This window comes from Heterodontus francisci, chromosome 15, assembly GCF_036365525.1.
Source record: "Heterodontus francisci isolate sHetFra1 chromosome 15, sHetFra1.hap1, whole genome shotgun sequence".
NCBI lineage: Eukaryota > Metazoa > Chordata > Chondrichthyes > Heterodontiformes > Heterodontidae > Heterodontus > Heterodontus francisci.
In genome coordinates, this window is record NC_090385.1 from 9,867,555 (window position 1) to 9,889,055 (window position 21,501).

Here is a 21,501-nt window from a genome sequence, read left to right on the forward strand (position 1 = left end):
AGGTCTGGCAGCATCTGTGGAAAGAGAAGCAGAGTTAACGTTTTGGGTCAGTGACCCTTCTTCGGAACTGACAAATATTAGAAAAGTCACAGATTATAAGCAAGTGAGGTGGGGGTGGGGCAAGAGATAACAAAGGAGAAGGTGTAGATTGGACCAGGCCACATAGCTAACCAAAAGGTCATGGAGCAAAGGCAAACAATATGTTAATGGTGTGTTGAAAGACAAAGCATTAGTACAGATTAGGTGTTAATACACTGAATATTGAACAGCAGCAAGTGCAAACCTGAAAAAAAACCTGAAAAAAACAGTGGGTAAGCAAACTGAACAAACTAAGATGAAATGAAATGAATGCAAAAAAAGATTGTAAAAAATGTAAAAAAGAATGTAAAAAAAAGGAAGAAAAAATAACTAAAAATGAAAGTAAAATGGGGGGCTGTCATGCTCTGAAATTATTGAACTCAATGTTCAGTCCGGCAGGCTGTAGTGTGCCTAATTGGTAGATGAGATGCTGTTCCTCGAGCTTGCGTTGATGTTCACTGGAACACTGCAGCAATCCCAGGACAGAGATGTGAGCATGAGAGCAGGGGGGAGTGTTGAAATGGCAAGCAACCGGAAGCTCAGGGTCCTGCTTGCGGACTGAGCGGAGATGTTCCGCAAAGTGGTCACCCAGTCTGCGCTTGGTCTCCCCAATGTAGAGGAGACCACACTGTGAGCAGCGAATACAGTATACTACATTGAAAGAAGTACAAGTAAATCGCTGCTTCACCTGAAAGGAGTGTTTGGGGCCTGGGATAGTGAGGAGAGAGGAGGTAAATGGGCAGGTATTACACCTCCTGCGATTGCAGGGGAAGGTGCCCTGGGACGGGGACGAGGTGGTGGGGGTAATGGAGGAGTGGACCAGGGTGTCGCGGAGGGAACAATCCCTTCGGAATGCTGACAGGGGAAGGGAGGGGAAGATGCGACTGGTAGTGGCATCACGCTGGAGGTGGCGAAAATGGCGGTAAATGCTGGATTGCCTCAGTGTATAGGTGTCTTCAGCACTCCCTTTTCAGCAAGCGTTCATGTATAAAATGTTCTTGTCAGAGTAGCACTTCATCGCTGAATTATTCTTAATGCTGTACACCTCAGCATTCATACACTTAGTGATTACATTACTAGACTAGTAATCCAGAGAGCATGAGTTCAAGTCCTGCCATCGCAGCTTGAGAAATTGAATTCATATTAAAAATAACCGGAAATAAAAAGCTGGTATCAGCAAAAATGACTGAAGCTATCAATGGAAATACGGATCTGACATATACACCATGTGCCAGCTGTGCTTCAGTCAGTAGTCACCTCTGAGCCAGATGTTTATGGGTTCAAGTCATACTCTAAAGAGCTCTGCAAAGCATTTGACACTCCAGTGCAGTTCTGAGGGAGTGCTGCAGTGCCAGAGGTGCTGTTTTTCAGATGGAATGTTAAACCAAGGCCCTGTCTGCACTCTCAAGTAGATGTAAAAGATCCTATGACACTATTGTGAAGAAGAGCAGGAGAGTTCTCCCAGGTGTCCTCATTGAATATTTATTTCTCGACCAACATCACTGAAATAGATTATTTGGTCATTATCACATTGCTGTTTGTTGGACCTTGCTGTACGCAACAGTGACTGAATTTCAAAAGTACTTCATTGGCTGTCAAGTGATTTGGGTCCTGAAGTCATGAAAGGTGCTGTAGAAATGTAAGTCTTTTTTCCTTTTCTTTGCTGTTATTTGCACCATAACAATACTGAAAGCAAAGGACAACTGTTCATCGGTAGAATCCAGCATTCCCACAGATGGTGAAAGAGACACTTAAGATTCAAAGTGCCTCAAAAGCTGAAGCACAACAATTGTTTGCATAGACCAGGGAACTAATTTCAAAAATATTGAGAGGGAATTCATCGGAATACAGGAACTGGGGTAGGCCTTTCAGCCCCTCAAGCCTGTACTGCCATTCAATGAGATGAAGGGCACTAAAGGAATGCCAAACTGTCTTTCTGTCATTACTTCATGTTTTTCCTTCTTTCTATTTTCTTTTCCATTCCTTCTTTCTATGCTGAGTTGTTGGCAGTGCTTGTCCCGAATAACAGGTTTTTTTTTTCAGTTTTCTTCATGTTTTCCATCTCCTACCATATGTCACTTTGGGTTGTGTCCTTGGGAGATTGGATTGCCCAACATTCCCATTTCCTCCCATGTTTGTTGCATGGGTTATTCAAGGCAGGATGACCACTCCTACTGTAAGTTCTCTCCCTCATTTCCTTGTGTCCATCAATCTTGGATTTTCTGTGCCATACAGCCTCCAGAAGGCAAGACAACTGCAATGTAAACTGCTGCCTTAATCTTTGCCGTACAGAAGAATGTTCACGTTAATTATTCAATGCCTCAGTTCTGTCATTAACTTCTTCCTCGTTAGCATGGATGGCTGTATGGCTTTAACAGGTTGCTTCACGTGTTTTGATCCTACTGCTCTACTGCAGAGGCATAATTACACACATTTTATCACTGGGCCAGGAAACAGTAAAATTCAATCTTAATAAGTCCGCTTATTAGCTCAAAAATCTAAACAGTGCAGCTTCAACCCTTTGATGAGCCTCAACAGCAATTCCAAGGCTGTTTACACATAGCTGCTTTTTCTTTAATTTTCTCCCTAATTGCTATTTCACATTTTCTGTTTCACATTCATTTATTATTTTGGATTATGTGATGAGGCCCCGTCCACCTCTCTCGTGGACGAAAAAGATCTCGGCACTATTTTCAAAGAAGAGCATTGGGGTTCTCTCTGGTGTCCTGGCCAATATTTATCCCTCAACAAACATCACAAAAAACAGATTGGCTGCTGTATTTCCTACATGACAACAGTGACTAAACATCCAGAGCATTTCATTGGCTGTAAATTGTTATGGGATGCCCTGAGGTTGTGAAAAGTGCTATAGAATAGCAAGTTCTTTTTGACAAGGGATCTGTGGACATGCACTCCAAGGTCCCTCTGTTCTTCTACACTTCTCAGTATCCTATCATTTATTGTATATTCCCTTGCCTTGTTATCCTTCCCCAGATGCATTACCTCACACTTCTTGGGATTGAACTCCATTTGCCATTTTTCCACCCATCTGACCTGTGTATTGATATCTTCCGGCAGTCTACAGCTTTCTTCTTCATTACCAACTACACGGGAAATTTTTGTATCGTCTGCAAACTTCTTAATCATACCCAATATATTCAAGTCCAAATCATTGATATAGACCACAAAAAGCAAAGAACCCCACTGGAAACAGCCCTCCAGTCACAAAATCACCCATCGACTATTATCCTTTGCTTCCTGCCTCTGAGCTAATTTTGGATCCAACTTGACCCTTGGATCCCATGGGTTTTTACTTTTGTGACCAGTCTGCCATATGGGACCTGAACAAAAGCATTGCTAAAATCCATATAGACTACATCAATCCTCCGTGTTACCTCCTCGAAAAAATTCAATAATTTCAGTCAGACATGACCTTCGCTTAACAAATCCGTGCTGACTGTCTTTGATTAATCTATATCTTTCTAAATGAAGATTTATCTTGTCCCTCAGAATTTTTTCCAATAATTTTCCCACAACCAAGGTTAGGCTAGCTGGCCTGTAATTACTCGGTCTATCCCTTTCTCCCTTTTTAAACAATGGTACAATGCTAGCTGTCCTCTGGCGCCACACCTGTAGCCAGAGAGCATTGGAAAATGATGGTCAGAACTTCTGCTATTTCTTCACTTGCTTCCCTTAATGGCCCAGGAATCATTTTATCCAGACCTGGGTATTTATTCACTTTCAAAGATTTTAAACCGCTTAATACTTCCTCTGTCACTATGCTAATTCAGTTTAATATTCCACACTCCTGCTCCCTAATTGCAATGTCTGTATCATCTCTCTCTTTGTGAAAACAGTTGCAAAGTATTCATTAACAATCATAACATCCTCCACCTCAACACACAGGTTATCCTATGGTCCCTAAGTGACCCAATTCTTTCTTTAGTTATCCTTGCGCTCATTATGTATTTATTTTAAAAAATCTTTGGGTTTTCCTTGAAAAAATATTGGCAAGTAAAATCATGTCCTCGCTTTGCTTTCCTAATTTCTTTTTTAATTTCACTCCAACACTTTTTATACTCCTTTAGGTTTTCTGCAGTATTGAGCCCTCTGTACCTGTCAAAAGCTTCCTTTTTTTCTTTATTCTCTCCTTTAAGCCCCTAGACATTCATGGGGCTCTAGATTTATTAGTCCCACCCCTTTTCTTTGTGGGAAGATACTTGCTCTGAACCCTCACTATCTCTTCCTTGAATGCCTCCACCTGATTTTGCCCAGATTTACCTTCAAGTAGCTGGTTCCAGTCCACTTTATCTAAATCACATCTCAGTTTAGTAAAATTAGTCCAGCTTCAATCCCTAAAATTAAGTCCAGTACCACCCCCCTCTCTAGTTGAGCTTGTTATGCACTGACTAAAAAAGCTCGCCTGAATGCATTTTAAGAATTCTGCTCCCTCTGTGCCTTTCACACTAATTTGCTCCCAGTTAATGTTATGGAAGTTAAAATCCCCCACGACTACTGCCTTATTGTTTTTGTACTTCTCAGAAATTTGCCTTCATATTTGCTCTTCTATCTCCCTCTGTTTGACAGATTCATGTTACAAAACTAACGTAACAGCATAGCAATATTATTGCTCTGTCACCCAGGCTGACTTTCCTTTATTGTTAACTAACTGCACTCAAAATATACACTGTGTGAAGCTTTTGCCAAAGAGAATGATTAGTCTGCATAATGAACCCTGGATTTCCCACAGCCTCTTATTGCTCTACCAACGTCATTAAATAAAAACAGGTTAACTGGTCATTATCTCCTTGCTGGATCATACCGGGCATAAATTGGCTTCTGCATTTCCCTACATTGTTACAATGGTTACACTTCAAAACGTACTGCATTGGCTGTAAAGTGCTCTGAGACATCCTGGGGCACTTTTGAAATGCAGGTTCCCTTTTTCACTTTCTTAGCCATCAAAAATTCACAAATCCTTCAGGATACAAGGCTCGAGGGGTAACTTTGCAAATCCTATTCGTGGTTTGCAGCCTCTTTAAAAGGAATGCCAGATGCAATTTTAATTCCAACAGGAATGAAAAATCAAGCAGTCGATGGGCCATTCATTATGCAACCTGCCCAAGTGTCCTTTCTATTGACTTCAATTACAGTTAAAATCAGATCTGTGATTCTCAGGATTAGACATGTAAGATTATCACCCGCAGTAATGTCTGCGAGGCCTCCACTTCCAAGACTCTCACCTGTCCTGATAGGAGCACAAAATTATTAAAGGTAAATGTTAATAACAATACTTTACATAATTGCATGTTTTAGCACCTGCATTCCATCTCAGCTGTTACACAAACTCAGACTGCATGCAAATTAATGGGAGAACTAACTGTGTACAGGCACACATAGATGGCAGATTTTGTGAATGCATGATGCCAGGAGACTCACCTTGCCAGGAGTGTGCATCAGGAGCTCACGAATGTACTTCCTTAAGAAAGAAAGATATGCATTTATATAGCACCTTTCATTTCCTCAGGATATCGCAAAAGACTTTACAGCCAGTGAAGTCCTTTTGAAGTGTTGTCATTTTTGTAATGTAGGAAAGCAGCAGCCAATTTGCCCTCAGCCACCTCCCACAAATAACAATAAACTGCTTTTATAGAACTCCTTTAATGCAGTAAAACAACCTAGCGAGCTTCACAGGAGTGTTATAAAACAAAATCCAATATTGAGCCGCATACGGCAATATTAGACCAGATGAACCAAAGCTTGGCCAAAAAAGTTGGTTTTACGGAGTGTCTTAAAGGAGGAAATAGAGGAAGAGCGATGTAGGGAGGGAATTCCAGAGCTTAGGGCCCAGGAAGCTGAAGGCACGGCCACCAATGGTGAAATGATTAAAATAGGGAATGCTCAAAAGGTTATCGGGGTAGGTGGAAATGTGGAGTAGTCAGTTCAGCCATGAACTTATTGAATGGCAGAGCAGGCTCGAGGGGCTGAGTGACCTACTCCTGCTCCTAATTCGTATGTTCGTATGTTCGAAAGGCCAGAATTGGTGGAGTGCAGATATCCGGGAGTGTTGCAGGGCTCTAGGAGATTACAGAGATGGGGAAAGGCGAGACCGTGGATGGATTTGAAATAAGGATTTGAAAACAAGGATCAGAATTTTAAAATAAAGGCGTTGCTTGACCGCAAGCCAATGTAAATCAGTGAGCACAGGGGTGATGGGTGAGTAGAACTTGGTACGAGTTAGTACACGGGCAGCAGATATTTGAATGACCTCAAGTTTGTGGAGGTAGCATGGGTGACTGGCCAGGAGTGTGATAGAATAGTCAAGTCTAAAGGTAGCAAAGACATGATGAGGGTTACAGCTGCAGATGAGCTGAGGCAAGATCAAAATTGAGCAGTATTACAGAGGTAGAAATAGGAGGTCTTAGTGATAGTGCGGATATGTGGTTGAAAGCTTATTTCAAGGCCAAATATACAACCAAAGTTGTAAAAAATCTGGTTTAGGCTTAGACAGATGCCAGGGAGAGAAATGGAATCGGCTTCTGTCTTAATCAATATTTACTTGGAAGAACCTACATATGAACATACGAATTAGGAGCAGGAGTAGGCCACTCGGCCCCTCGAGCCTTCTCCACCATTCAATAAGATCATGGCTGATCTGATTGTAACCTCAACTCCACATTCCCACCTACCCCCGATAACCTTTCACCCCCTTGCTTATCAAGAATCTATCTACCTCTGCCTTAAAAATATTCAAAGACTCTGCTTCCACCGCCTTTTGAGGAAGAGAGTTCCAAAGACTCACGACCCTCAGAGAAAACATTTCTCCTCATCTCTGTCTTAAATGGGTGACTCATTATTTTTAAACAGTGACCCCTAGTTCTAGATTCTCCCACAAGAGGAAATATCCTTTCCACATCCGCCCTGTCAAGACCCCTCAGAATCTTATATGTTTCAATCAAGACACCTCTCACTTTTCTAAACTCCAGTGTATACAAACCTAGCCTGTTCAATCTTTCCTCATAAGACAACCTGCCCATTCCAGGTATTGGTCTATTAAACCTTCTCTGAACTACTTCCAATGCATTTACATCCTTCCTTAAATAAGGAGACAATACTGTACACAGTACTCTGGATGTGGTCTCACCAATGCCCTGTATAACTGAAGAATAACCTCCCTACTTTTTTATTCAATTCCCCTTGCAATAAACGATCCAGTACTGGATGTCAGAGAAGCAATCTGATAATTTAGAGACAGAGGTAGTGGTGAGGTAGAGCTGGGTGTCATCAGAATACACATGGAAACTGATGCCATGAGTTTGGATGATGTCACCAAGGGAAGCATGCAGATGAGAAATAGGAGGGGTCCAAGGATAGATTTTGGGGAGACACCAGAGGTAACCGTGTGGCAGTGGGAGGAGGAGCCATTGCAAGTGATTCTCGAACTATGACAGGATAAAGATGAATGGAACCAGAGAAGTGCAGTCCCACTCAGTTGGACAATTTCGGATAGGCACTGGAGTAGAATTTTGTGGTCAACTATGTCAAAGAATGTAGGCAAAGTGAGGAGGACAAGGAGGGATAGGTTACCTTTGTGCTAGTCACCTAGGATGTTATTTGTGATTTTGATAAGAGCTATTTTGGTACTGTGACAGGGCTGAAAACCTAATGGGAGGGAATCAAACATGAAGTTCTGGGCATGGATTTGGGTGGCAACAATATATTCAAGGATGTTGGAGACAAAAGGGAGGTTCAAGTAAGGGCATTAGTTTGCAGCAATGTAGGGGCCAATAACTTTTTTTTTTGAGGAGAGAGGTGATGGTAGAAGATTTGAAGGAAGGGGGACAGTCGCTGAGGGAACAGAACCATTAATAATCTCAAGTAACATAAGAAGCTGGAAGGGAAGTTGAGTGGTCAGCAGTTTTATAGGAATAGGGTCTAGAGAGCAAGAGGCGGATATCCTGAACAGGAGGAGCTTGGAGAGGGCATGAGTGGGAATAGAGAAAAAAAAAAGAGAAAGGTGAAACATCATGGTTATGGCAAAGGGGAACCTGAGAGGAATTTTGACCAGGTGGGCTAACAGAAGGTAGGGAAGCCGCAGAGACAGCTGATTGGATGGTTTCGATCTTTGTAACAAACAAGTCCATGAGCTCATTGCACTTATTGTTGAGGGTGGAGGAGGAAGGGGAGGGTCCTATATGAAAATGATTAGGGGTGCCGAAGAGAAGTCGGGTGCCATCTTTGCCTTCCTGGACAATCTGTGAATAGTGAGTAGTTTTAGTGATGGAGAGCAGTGCTTTAAGTGGTCCAGCCAGACCTGGCGATGAATGGTGAAGCCAATAGCTCACCAAAGACTTTGCAGTTTGCGTCTCTTGGACTTAAGGGAGCAGAGATGAAGGGCATAGTAGAAGGAATGATTAAGGTTAGAATGAGGAACACATTTAGTGGAGACAAGAGCATCAAAGGTGGTAAAGAGGTTGTGATTTAGCAAATCAATAGCTGATGAGATGTCATGATGAATTGAAGGTCAAAGGTTAGATTGTTGGGAACTTGAGAGCACAGAATGAATTGACTTCAAGGGAGATCTTTCCAGGGACAGAGACAGAAAGAAGTTGGCATGGGAGGGGTGAAGGGAATGTGGGTTGAGAACGATGCAAGGAAATGGTGAGAGATTACCTTCCAATAAGGGTAGCAAAGCCACTTGAGATAGCAAGATCGAGGTGGCTGCCGTGTATGGGGATAGGAGAATTTATATGGAGGGAGAGATTTTGGAAGGAAAGGAGGGTAGTAAATTCAGAGAGCAGAGAACACGAAGAGTTGAGATGCAGCTTGATGAGAATGAGGATAAGAAGTTGTTTCTTGCAGAGGCAGAGGGAGAAAAGCAGAGACGATATCTCATTGAGAAATGTATTATGATAGTTGGGTAGGCAGTGCAGAACAAGGATTTTAAAAGAGTAATGTGGGGGGTGGAACAAGGTGAGATGCTGAAAGGAGGAGAAGGTACTAGAGAAGTAGGGAGATAGACCAAGGTTTGATGTAGAGATAAGGCTACACCACTACCATGGCAGTTTGAGGGACGAATGGTAGAAAGAATAGCCAGGTGGGGTAGCTTCATTAAGAAGAACGGTGCCATTATCACATTTCCATCAAGGACATGGGGCAGGATTTTCCCTCTGAAGTGGGAAACAGAGGTCAACACCATTTCCAGGTGCCAAAGCCATCCTGGAGGGAAACAGTCACTGGCCCTGGTTTTCTTCGGGCATCCCCTTAATTGGGCTGGAGATGGACTGGTCATCCAATTAAGGATGTCAGGCGGGCGGGCTGTCGAAGCTGGAGAGCCGTTCAGAGGCCTTCCAGTTTGAAAGGAGCAGAAGGCTGCAAAAAAGAGTAAGGGACAGGGCTCTTCAAAATAATATAATCATAGAAAGTTTATGGCACAGAAAGAGGCCACTTGGCCACATGGCCACCTACCTAGGCTCAATTATCACCAGTAACCTGTCTCTAGATGCAGAAATCAACAAGCGCATGGGAAAGGCATCCGCTGCTAAGTCCAGACTGGCCAAGAGGGTGTGGGAAAATGGCGCACTGACACAGAACACAAAAGTCCGAGTGTATCAAGCCTGTGTCCTCAGTACCTTGCTCTACGGAGCGAGACCTGGACAATGTATGTCAGCCAAGAGTGACGTCTCAACTCATTCCATCTTCAATGCCTCCGGAGAATCCTTGGCATCAGGTGGCAGGACGGTATCTCCAACGCAAAAGTCCTCGAGGCTGCCAACATCCCCAGCATATACACTCTACTGAGCCAGCGGCACTTGAGATGGCTTCGCCATGTGAACCGCATGAAAGATGGCAGGATCCCCAAGGACACTTTGTACAGCAAGCTCATCACTGGTATCAGGCCCACCGGCCGTTCAAGTCTCCTCTTTAAAGATGTCTGCAAACATGACATGAAGTCCTGTGACATTGACCACAAGTCGTGGGAGTCAGTTGCCAGCGATCGCCAGAGCTGGCGGGCAGACATAAAGGCGGGGCTAAAGAGTGGCGAGTCGAAGAGACTTAGCAGTTGGCAGGAAAAAAGACAAAAGCGCAAGGAGAGAGCCAACTGTGTAACAGCCCTAACAACCAATTTTATCTGCAGCGTCTGTGGAAGAGTCTGTCACTCTAGAATTGGCCTTTATAGCCACTCCAGGCGCTACTTCACAAACCACTGACCACCTCTAGGCGCGTATCCATTGTCTCTCGAGATAAGGAGGCCAAAGAAGAAGAAGAACAAAGTTTATGGCACAGAAAGAAGCCACTTGGCCCATCATGTCTGCGCGGTCGAAAAACGAGCCATCCAGCCCAATCCCACTTTTCAGCATTTGGTCCGTAGCCCTGGGGATTACGACACCTGAGGTGCATATCCAGACACCTTTTAAATGTGTTGAGGGTTTCTGCCTCTACTCCCCTTTCATGCAGTGAGATCCAGACTCCTACCACCCTCTGGGTGAAAAAACTTTTCTTATCTACCCTCTAATTTTTCTACCAATCACTTTAAATCTATGCCCCCCCCCCGTCACTGACCTCTCTGTTAAGGTAAATAAGCCCTTCACCTCCACTCTATCCAGGGCCCTCACAATTGTATACATTTCAATCAGATCTCGCCTCAACCTTCTCTGTTCCAAGGATAACAACCCTAGCCTATCCAATCTTTCCTCATAGCTGCATTTTTCCAGCCCCAGCAACATCCTCCCATATCACCTCTGTACCCTCTCTAGTGTAATTACATCCTTTCTGTAATGAGGTGACCAGAACTGTGCATAGTACTCAGGTTGTGGCCTAACTAATGATTTATAGAGTTCCAGCATAACCTCCCTGCTTTTATATTCTAGACCTCGGCTAATAAAGGAAAGGATTCCATATGACTTCTTAACCACCTTATCGACCTGTCCTACTACCTTCAAGGATCGGTGGCCATTCATTCCAAGGTCCCTCACTTCCTCTCCGTAGACACAATCTCTCAGTATTCTCCCATTAATTGTGTATTCCTTTGCCTTGTTTGACTTTCCCAAATGCATCACCTCACACTCACTGTGTTAAATGCCATTTGTCACTTTTCTGCCCACCTGACCAGTCCATTGATATCTTGCTGTCGTCCACAGCTTCCCTCCTCACTATCAACCACGCGGCCAATTTTTGTGTCATCTGCAAACTTCTTGATCATGTCCCATACATTTACATCCAAATCGTTAGATATACCACAAAAAGCGGGGGACCCAGTACTGAGCCCTGCAGAATGCCACTGGGAAACAGCCAGTTGCAAAAACACCTGTAAACAACTACCCTTTATTACCTATCACTGAGCCAATTTTGTATCCATCCTGACATTAACCCTGTCATTCACCAAACTCTGTCTTCACACTCTAGCCAAAGGTGATAAGGGGGCACCTGGCTTTGAACTAATGACTATTTAATCTGCAGTCAAATGCTGTACTCCTGCAGGCTGAGTTTAGGGAGTTAAGAAAGAGATTAGCAAGCAGGACTTCAAAGGTAGTAATTTCCGAATACTCCCAAGTCCATGTGCCAGTGAGTATAAAAATAGGAGAATACACCAGATGAATGTATGGCTAGGGAGATGGTGTGTGAGTGTGAAGGGCATAGAGGCCACAAAAATATCGAACTGCATTTATTTTATTTTTATTTAGAGATAGAGCACTGAAACAGGCCCTTCAGCCCACCAAGTCTGTGCCAACCAACAACCACCCATTTATACTAACCCTACAGTAATCCCATATTCCCTACCACCTACCTACACTAGGGGCAATTTACAATGGCCAATTTACATATCAACCTGCAAGTCTTTGGCTGTGGGAGGAAATCAGAGCACCCGGCGAAAACCCACACAGTCACAGGGAGAACTTGCAAACTCCGCACAGGCAGTACCCAGAATCAAATCCAGGTCCCTGGAGCTGCAAGGCTGCTGTGCTAACCACTGCGCCACTGTGCCGCCCAATTCAAGAGAACTTTTTTTTAGCCAGCATGTAACAAGCCTAATGAGAGGGGCACAATTCTAAATTTAGTCATGGGGGATTAAGTTGGGCAAGTGGATGAAGTCGCAGTGGGTGACCATTTTGAAGACAGTGACCATAATACAGTTAGATTTAGCATTATTATGGGAAAGGACAAAGATAGGACAGGAGTAAAAGCTCTAAATTGGGGAAGGGGAATTTTACAAAGCTGAGAGGTGATCTGGTGAAAGTAGACTGGATACACCTACTTGAAAGAAAATCAGTGGCAAACCAGTAGGAGGCATTCAAAAGAAAGATTCTATGGGCACAGTGTAGACATGTGTAGACATGTCCTCACAAAGAAAAAGGGTGGTACGACCAAATCTAGAGCCCTCTGTTATATCGAAGCATACAGGGTAAGATAAAGCAGAAAAAGAAAGCTGATGACAGTCACAAAAAACTTAATGCTTTAGAAAGCCTAGAGGAGTATAGAAAGTGCAGGGGTGAAGTAAAAAAGGAAATTAGGAAAGCAAAGAGAGGACGTGCAAAAATATTGGCAGGTAAAATCAAGGAAAACCCAAAGATGTTTTGTCAGTGCAATAAGAGCAAGAGGATAACTAAGGAAAGGTTAGGGCCTATCAGATGTATGAGGTAACTTATGCATGGATGCAGAAGGTGTGGGCAGGGTTATTAATGGGTACTTTGTCTTTGTCTTCACAAAGGAGAGGGATGATGCGGACATTGTAATTAAAGAGGAGGAGTGTAAAATATTAGATACGATAAGCATAATGAGAGCAGAAGTACTAGGGGGTCTGACATCGTTGAAAGTGGATAATTCACCAGGGCCAGATGGATTATTTCTCTGGCTATTAAAGGAAGCCAGGGAGGAAACAACGGAATGCTCTGAGGATCATTTTCAAATCCTCACTAGATATAGATGAGGTACCAGAGGATTGGAGGTCTGCAAATGTTGTACCATTGTTTAAAAAGGGTGTAAGGGATAGGCCAAATAATTATAGGTCAGTCAGTCTGACCTCAGTGGTTAGAAAAACTGTCACTTAGAAAGACACAGATTAATCAGGGATAGTCAGTATGAATTTGTTAAGGGAAGGTCATGTCTTACAAACGTAATTGAATTTTTTGAGGAAGTAACAAGGAGGATTGATGAGGGCAGTGCAGTGGATCTTGTCTACATAGATTTTAATAACGCATTTGACAAGGTTCCACATGGCAGACTAGTAAGAAAAGTAAAAGCCAATGGGATACAGGGGAATGTGGTGAGTTGGTCTACTGTTACATTTAAACCAAGCGAAGAGCAAATTGTTAATGGCCAAATAATCTATTTTGGTGATACTGGTTAAGATATATATATTTTTTTATTCGTTCATGGGATGTGGGCATTGCTGGCCAGGCCAGCATTTATTGCCCATCCCTAATTGCCCTTGAGAAGGTGGTAGTGAGCTGCCTTCTTGAACCGCTGCAGTCCAGGTGGGGTAGGTACACCCACAGTGCTGGCGGTTAGATACAACTGAGTGGCTTGCCAGCCATTTCAGAGGGCATTTAAGAGTCAACCACATTGCTGTGGGTCTGTAGTCACATGTAGGCCAGACCAGGTAAGGGCAGCAGATTTCCTTCCCTAAAGGACATTAGTGAACCAGATGGGTTTTTACAACAATCGACAATGGTTTCATGGCCATCATTAGACCTCTCAACTGCGTCACTCATGTGATGCTATTTTGAAATATTAATTGAATTCAAATTCCACCTTCTGCTGTGGTGGGATTTGAACCCATGTCCCCAGAGCAATACCCTGGGTCTCTGGGTTACTAGTCCAGTGACAATGCCACTACGCCACTGCCTCCCCAAGGATATGATATATATATATATATATATATATATATGACAATCCTTACAATTTTACATCGATTAAGGTGCAAAAAAACAAAATGGTTGGGTTGGCCGCAACTGCAATTTGACGATCAATGCTGCACGAGATTCTTTCTCTGTAACCTCTTCTAGCCCCATAACCCTTTGAAATTACTGTACATCCTCGATTTTAATCTCTCCAACATTGGCGATTGTGCCTTCAGCTGCCAAGCTCGAAGCTCTGGAATGCTCTCTCAATCTGTCACTCTCCTTTAAGATGCTACTGAAAGCCTACCTCTATTACCAACCTTTTGGTCACCTATCCTAATATCTCCTTACATGGTTCAGTATTTGATAACGCTCCTGTGAAGCACCTTGGGAAGTTTATGTTTAAGACACTGTATAAATGCATGTTGTTGTTGTTTTGAGCGGTCAGAGGATCCACACAATTGTGTAATTGCACAGGTGAAAAACCTTCACCCAAAATGATTCTTTCTAGTGGGCGTGAAATATAGATAGGCAATCAATAATATATTGCAGGACATCGAGGCTCTTGTTAACTCAAGTAGTTGGAATTTCCCTCCATGGCTGAACTTAAGACAGGTGCTTTTTAAAACCATGTTTGCCTTACAGCTGAATCAATGAAAACTGAATGTTATCATTCATTATTCTCCTAATCTCTCCTGAAAACACTCACCACATTTCTTCCACTGTATTTCAACAACTTGCGGTTAATTGATCAGTGTGATAGATTTGAGAGGTGATAATTCCCATGTGCACTACCTCCCGATCCATGTCACTCCAAATCATTGAACTATCCATTTATTGAAAAAGGGTTGAGCTATTTAAACAGCACAGAGGTCTACTGCAAATATGTCATCCTGTAATTTTAATATAAAAAGCAGAATCATTCTTCAGATGAGGTGTTAAACTGAGACCCTGTTTGCCCTCTTGGTGAGCATCATTCTATTCCTTCATTTAAGGTATTTGCAAACTAAGTGAAAAGCTGAGGCCCCTGTGTAGATTCCTGGAAGACACATGTTGTCAGTTTGAGTACATTTCCATTAGAGTCACAGAGAGATACAGCACTGAAAAAGGCCCTCTGGCCAACTGCATCTGTGCCAACCAGCAACCACCCATTTATACTAATCCTACATTAATCCCATATTCCCTACCACATACCCACCATTCTCCTACCACTTACCTACACTAGGGGCAATTTACAATGGCCAATTTACCTAACAACTTGCAAGTCTTTGGCTGTGGGAGGAAACCAGAACACCTGACAGAAACCCATGCAGTTACAGGGAGAATTTGCAAACTCCACACAGGCAGTACCCAGAACCGAACCCAGGTTGCTGGAGCTGTGAGGCTGCGGTGCTAACCGCTGTGCCACCCCTACACTCTGTCTCCTATCTCCGAGAAGATGCAAAAGGTCCTAAGCAATATTGAACCATAATTTTGCTGTCAAAATAATGGTGAGGCTAATGGCACTCACTGTTATTTATGCATAATTGGTGCAGCAACCTCAGGTAAGGGGTAGATGTGCAGTTAAACTCAAAAATCCAAAAGCTGCGGTCTGAGTTGGGCTGCTCCACAGTTAGCTTCATGAAAACAGCATCTTGCTGTCTGCCTCACCATTCAAATCTCTGAAATTATGGCCAGCATTTTACTGGAAACAAGCATGTTCTGTAGCCTGGACTGAAAATGGGTGGCGTGGACCACGCAGGTTGTGATCGCGATAATCTCGGGGTCGGCCAATTAACTTAGGCTGCACAGGCAGGGAGATGTTCAGGCTCCTGAAACACTGGCACCACCTTTAAAAGGCAGCCAGAAGGATCTGTACATGCAGCAGCCCCGGAGCGAGCAGTGAGAGAGACATGCCGACTGCACCAATTGTTGACATGGCCGAAGGAAGATCAAGGGTCACGTGAAGATTCAATGCTGTCTTTCTGGAGGTACTCCTCCAGGTTGTGAGCACACAGAGGGAAGTCCTGTTCCCTCAGGACGGCAGAAGGAGACAGGTTTACCAAATCAAGCAGGCCTGGATGGAGATAGCAGAGGAGATCAGCAGCCGTGGGGTGGTCTCTGTACATGGCTGCAGTGCTGAAAGAGGGTCAATGACCTGATGCACTCTGACAAGGTGAGTGCAGCATATAGTATTGAGTTCACAGCCTTAAATGTGACTGAAGATGAATATGAGATTGAAGGAAGGGTTGCCCACCCATTTAGTGGAGATTCCCAGGCATTAGTATTGGTGTCAGATAAATGTCAGTCTCTCTGTGCAGGACACCAGTCAGGCAAATGTGACTCCTGCACAGCCAGTACTGATTGGCCGCATGCAGGAGGCACGCCTGTGGTGGACAGTTAGTCTGCCACCAGCATAGACGCCGTGCATCTCTTTGATGTTGAGTAACAACAGGAATTTAGGTACTTCCAGGAGAAGAGACCTCATAATGCAAGGGAAAGAACTGGAGGGTTGGCCGACATGGCCATCCTGATGCCTATGGAGGAAGAGGTGTTGGAGCTGGGAGACATGGAGCAGGCAAGGCAATTGCGGATGGTGAGACGGGTGTGGAGCCGAAAGAGAGTGAGTGGCCTAATGGATGGGGGCAGCAGATTCTCTGATGAACAAAAAGCAGTGTTCATGTATGAACTACTGGTCACATAGAGCTCCTGATGATGAATAATAAAGCGCATTGCCCTCTCATCACTCTTCTCTCTCTTGTAGGTCACGAACAAGAGTGGCCAGCTACCGAGCCTGAGCGACAGCCCTCCACCTCTAAGGAGGAGGAGGAGACCTCAGAGGGTGAACCATCACATCAATCCCCTGCACCCTCCACCAGTGCAAATACTCTCACATTGGTGGGTATTTGTGTGTGATTAGTAAAGGGGTTACAAGCTGGTGTCTACAGCACAGACGTGCCTGAGCAGTTGACGGAAGCAGTGACTGTTGAGACCACTTGGAGGACTGTGGGAGGGCCCAGCGATGCTGAGCTTCAGGCTTATGACATCCTTCTGGAGTCATCAACAAGGCGGCAGTTGTTGGAGCTGCAGTGTGAGGTGTGTGAACATCTGGTGGAGCTTCCAGAGGCTAGGGCACCCATGCGTGGAAGATGGAAGAGTCCATCCAGGCCATGGGTGAAGTCATGACTCTGGCGTGTAGGCACATGGCTTCCTCCATCGAGAGACTGGCAACCCTCATGGAGAGCCACATCCAGCATTCCACCCAGTGGATGCCGGAGATGCACACAGACCAGCATCCCATCTTCACATCCATGGGCTTTGTGGAATAATGGCGAGGCGAGATGGGGACGAAACACCCGGAGTCATTGCCAGGTCCTCGGAGACCTCAGGTAAGCAGAGAGGCCCAAGTGTTCTCTGAAACGATGGAGGAGCAGCTGTCTACAGCATCTGGGGCTCCTCTCTGGGCACTGCAGGTGTGAATGGGAGATCCTTCCCCACTCTAATGGTGACAGTGTATCACGAAACCAGGGAGACAGAGGCGGCATCTATACCTGTGCAGGAGGTACTCAATACGCCAGAGCCCTACAGGCCTCAGGCAACTAGAGGATGACTGCCACGGTCGTCGAGACTGACAGACAGAAATGTCAGCAACCTGCCTCCACCTCAGCTGACAGCATAGGGGCAGAACCAACTAGGAACACATGTGAAAGGCCACCTAGCTGCACTTGGGTTTTATTGGATTCTATTTTGATATTAGATGTTACCTTGCTGCGTATGTGTCTTCAATGAATTCTGAAATGGGGAACCACTAAAAGAATCCTTTACTTTTTTAAACATTACTGAGCCATTAACAGTTTGTTGGCTCCTGCAAAGGGTGTGATGGGAAGGAACACATCGGATGGGGTCAATGTATTTCCCATGCTGTTGCCTCGTGTGATGATGGGTCCAGGGATATAGTAAGGGCATTCAAGAAAACAACAACAGGTCTGTAGAAGGTGAAGGATTCATTCGATTGGCTGTGTAAGTAAGGCTCATGTGAAACATGCCTGTATTGGTGAGTCACAAGCCTCCCTTGCATGTATCTCATTGCCTCTTGCCTGCTGTCCCTTGGGGTCTTCATCCTGTTGCGTCTGGTCACCATCCTCCTCCATATCCTCATCCTTGGAGGAGGCCTCATGCTCCAGGCAGTCCTTATTGCTCAAAGCTTCTCCTCCTGTGTAGTGCCAGGTTGTGCAGAGCACAGCACATCACCATGATATGTGAGACTCTTGCTGGGGTATAATGGAGGGCTCCACCTGATCTATCCAGGCATCTGAACTGCAACTTCAGCTGCCCTATTGCCTGTTCAGTGGTCACCCAAGTTGCCCTGTGGTAGCTGGTGTCAATCTCCTCTGCATCTGTGCTTGGGTTCCTAACAGATGTCATTGGCCATCTCTTTCGAGGAGCGCCCTTACCATCCAGTATCTACCCTTGAAGACGTGTGGGGAGCCTGAAAGGGTCAGGCACCTAGGACTGCTTTAGTATGTAGGCATTGTGACAGCTTCCTGGGAGCCTTGCTCAGATCTGAAGGATCCAGTTGAAGTGGTCGCAGACCAAATGTAGATTGAGCGAGTGGAAGTTCTTCCTGTTGATGAAGTCTGCTGTGTCTGTGGGAGCCTGAATGGCCACATCCGTGCAGTCGATGCCACCCTGCACCTGGGGGAATCCAGCAATGGTTCCTAATCCTTTCGCCCTCTCAGATCAGTATGAAAGCACATGTACGAGCTGACCTTTTTGAACATGACATTGGTGACCATCTTGATGCAGTGATGAGCCACAGACTGGGAGATCTCACATATATCTCCAAAGATCCTGGAATGATCCTGAGGTGTAGACATTTAGCACCACAGTGATTTTCAACGCAACAGGCATTGAGTACGCGCTGTTTCCAAAAGGGCTCAGCTGATCCTCCATTATGGCACGCAGCTCAGTGATGGACTCCCTGGATAGGTGCAGTCTTCAGCGACATTGCTGCTCTGGCATTTGCAGGAAGTTGAGCCTCCGATAGTAAACCCTTCCTGGTGAGCAGTGTTGTCTGTGCTCTAGAGGCTGGTTGCGAGGCCCTCAGTGCCCTTCTCTTCTCTGGCCCCTTCCAGGCTCTTGATCCTGTTGTTCCTCTGGTGTTGCTGATCCACTCCCTGTGGCTGCAGCTCACTCTCTGATGCTCCTCCTCACTGGAGGTTTCAAAGCCTGAGTGAATGAGGCCCATGACAAATAGCTGCACTCAGTTCTGTGGGCCTCCCACCCCTCCTTGCTCAGTACATGCAAGTGCCAAGTCACAGGGGACACTCAAGCAGAATGCCCCTGTTGTGCTCGCCAAGTTTGCCTTTGCTCCCAATGGCTACTGCCTCTGTTTACTCAGAATCACAGACCCTACCAAGCCACACTACCTCTCACATTGGCTGCCGATTTCAGCCAACACTGACCTTCCACTGAGGTTCTGTCTTGTTATACATGGCGAGGCTCTGAACCTCCATTGTTCCCGTGGGCACCTCGTTAAATGGGAAAAAAACGGTTAAAATATCAGTTAATTGCCTATTTTACAGGTTTAATCACCTTCCCGCTGCCTTCCAGCATGAGCTCCTCCCACAAGCACCTTAATAATATCCCTTATCAGTAGGAACACATCAGGCTTCCCTCCCGATGCCTTCCACTGCCATTTTACGACCTCCCGCCTCCCAGGCCTGTCTCCAAAGGGCTGGTAAAATTCCAGCCTATGTATTTGAATGAACTAAACTTGTCAGAGAGCATTAAGTCTTGTCCATTTCTTGTCCATATGTGATAAGAATTAATTACTGCCAGTCAACCTCTCTGATACTGAACATTAACTATCACAAGTGTGGACCCTCATTCTTTCAGGTGTTGTTGAAGATTTTAAAAATTTCAATTGAAAATTTTCCTATTTGTCTCTTTTTTTTCTGTCTCTCTTAATCCAATGGTCTTTTCCCTCTCTTTACTTCTTATTCTGTACCTTATTTGACATTGAATTTATCTACTCTAATTCACCCTCCAACTCATCCTTGAGTTATTTATTTCACAATCTGATCGGTTAAGGAGATATGCACTTTCTTCCCCTGTTCACACAGTTTTTAGATAGTGGTTTCCCTCGCTGCAATGCTATCAGCTCGTACTTTCAGCAAATTCCGCCACAAAATATCGTTGTGATTAAACAGACAAGGGCAAGAATAACTAATGGCAGACAGTCTTCATTGCAAATTATGGCCCAATATAATAAGAGTGGAGAGTTCTCCCAGTTTCTTAGACAGCATTGTGCAATCAGCCAATGTTCATTCAATTGTAACTGTATGTGCTAATTGGGCTTCTACATTTTCAGCATAACAGTGATTTTTAAAAATTCTTTCATGGTATGTGGGCATCGCTGGCAAGGTCAACATTTGTTGCCCATCCCTAATTGCCCTTGACAACTGAGTGGCTTGCTCGGCCATCTCAGAGGGCAGTTAAGAGTCAACCACATTGCTGTGGATCTGGAGTCACAGATAGGCCAGACCAAGTAAGGACAATAGATTTCCTTCCCAAAAGGACATACGTGAAGCAGATGGGTTTTTTTTATGACAATTGATGATAATTTGATAGCACCTGTACTGAGACTAACCTTCGATTCTAGATTTTGTTTTATTAATTAATTGAATCTAAATTCCGCCAGCTGCCATGGTGGGCGATTTCTACCCATGTCCCCAGGGTATTACTCTAGGCCTCTGAATTACTAGTTCAGTGACATTACCACTACGCCGCTATGAAAGTAATGGAATGGCTGTGAATCACTTTGGGAGATCCTAAGAGTATGATAAGTTTTTATATAAATGGAAGTTCTTCCTTCAGCTAGATGATTAGAGGGACAATGGTAAGTCGAGAAAAGGTGCTTACACACAAGTGGAAGCCATCCTTGGTAGTTCCAGTACATCTCCTTTCATCTGGCTAGCACACAATATTTGGCTTAAGCCTTTGGTGGCCTGCTCATGCAGGATATTTGATGCAGGAGGAAAGCATGAAAGCAATTTGTAGAAAGAGCATCAATGGAAAAGGAAAGAAGGCAAGAGTTGTTACATTAGGAAGAGATACCAGAAATTAAGAGACAAAATTCCTACATCTGAAAATTCTCATTTCTGATTTTATAAAGTTACACAAACACAAATCACTGAATGAGAGAAAATATAGTTTGACAAATATGCTGTTAATTCTGGGAAATGATGGTTGTTTCACTAAGGGGAAGTATCATGATTCTTTGACTTGATTTAAGAACTCTTTCCACCTTACATGTGAAAGCACGAGTGACTATTAACACTGGTTTTGACTGTACCCATTGACCAAGCTCCAAAATAACCGATTGATGGTTGGTTTTTAATCGTTATTCAATGAAGTCTAATATAGGACAGTATGAAGAAGCGAAGAAAAAGCTATACAATGCACAATAATCATTAAGTTGCTTCATCAACCAGAAGAAGCTGCACTCAGCAAAGTGGATGGAGGAGGGTGTAAACAGATGAAGACATTTTAGCTTACTGAAGTTATTTGCCAGATTAGAAGGAAATAAGGAATGAGAGAG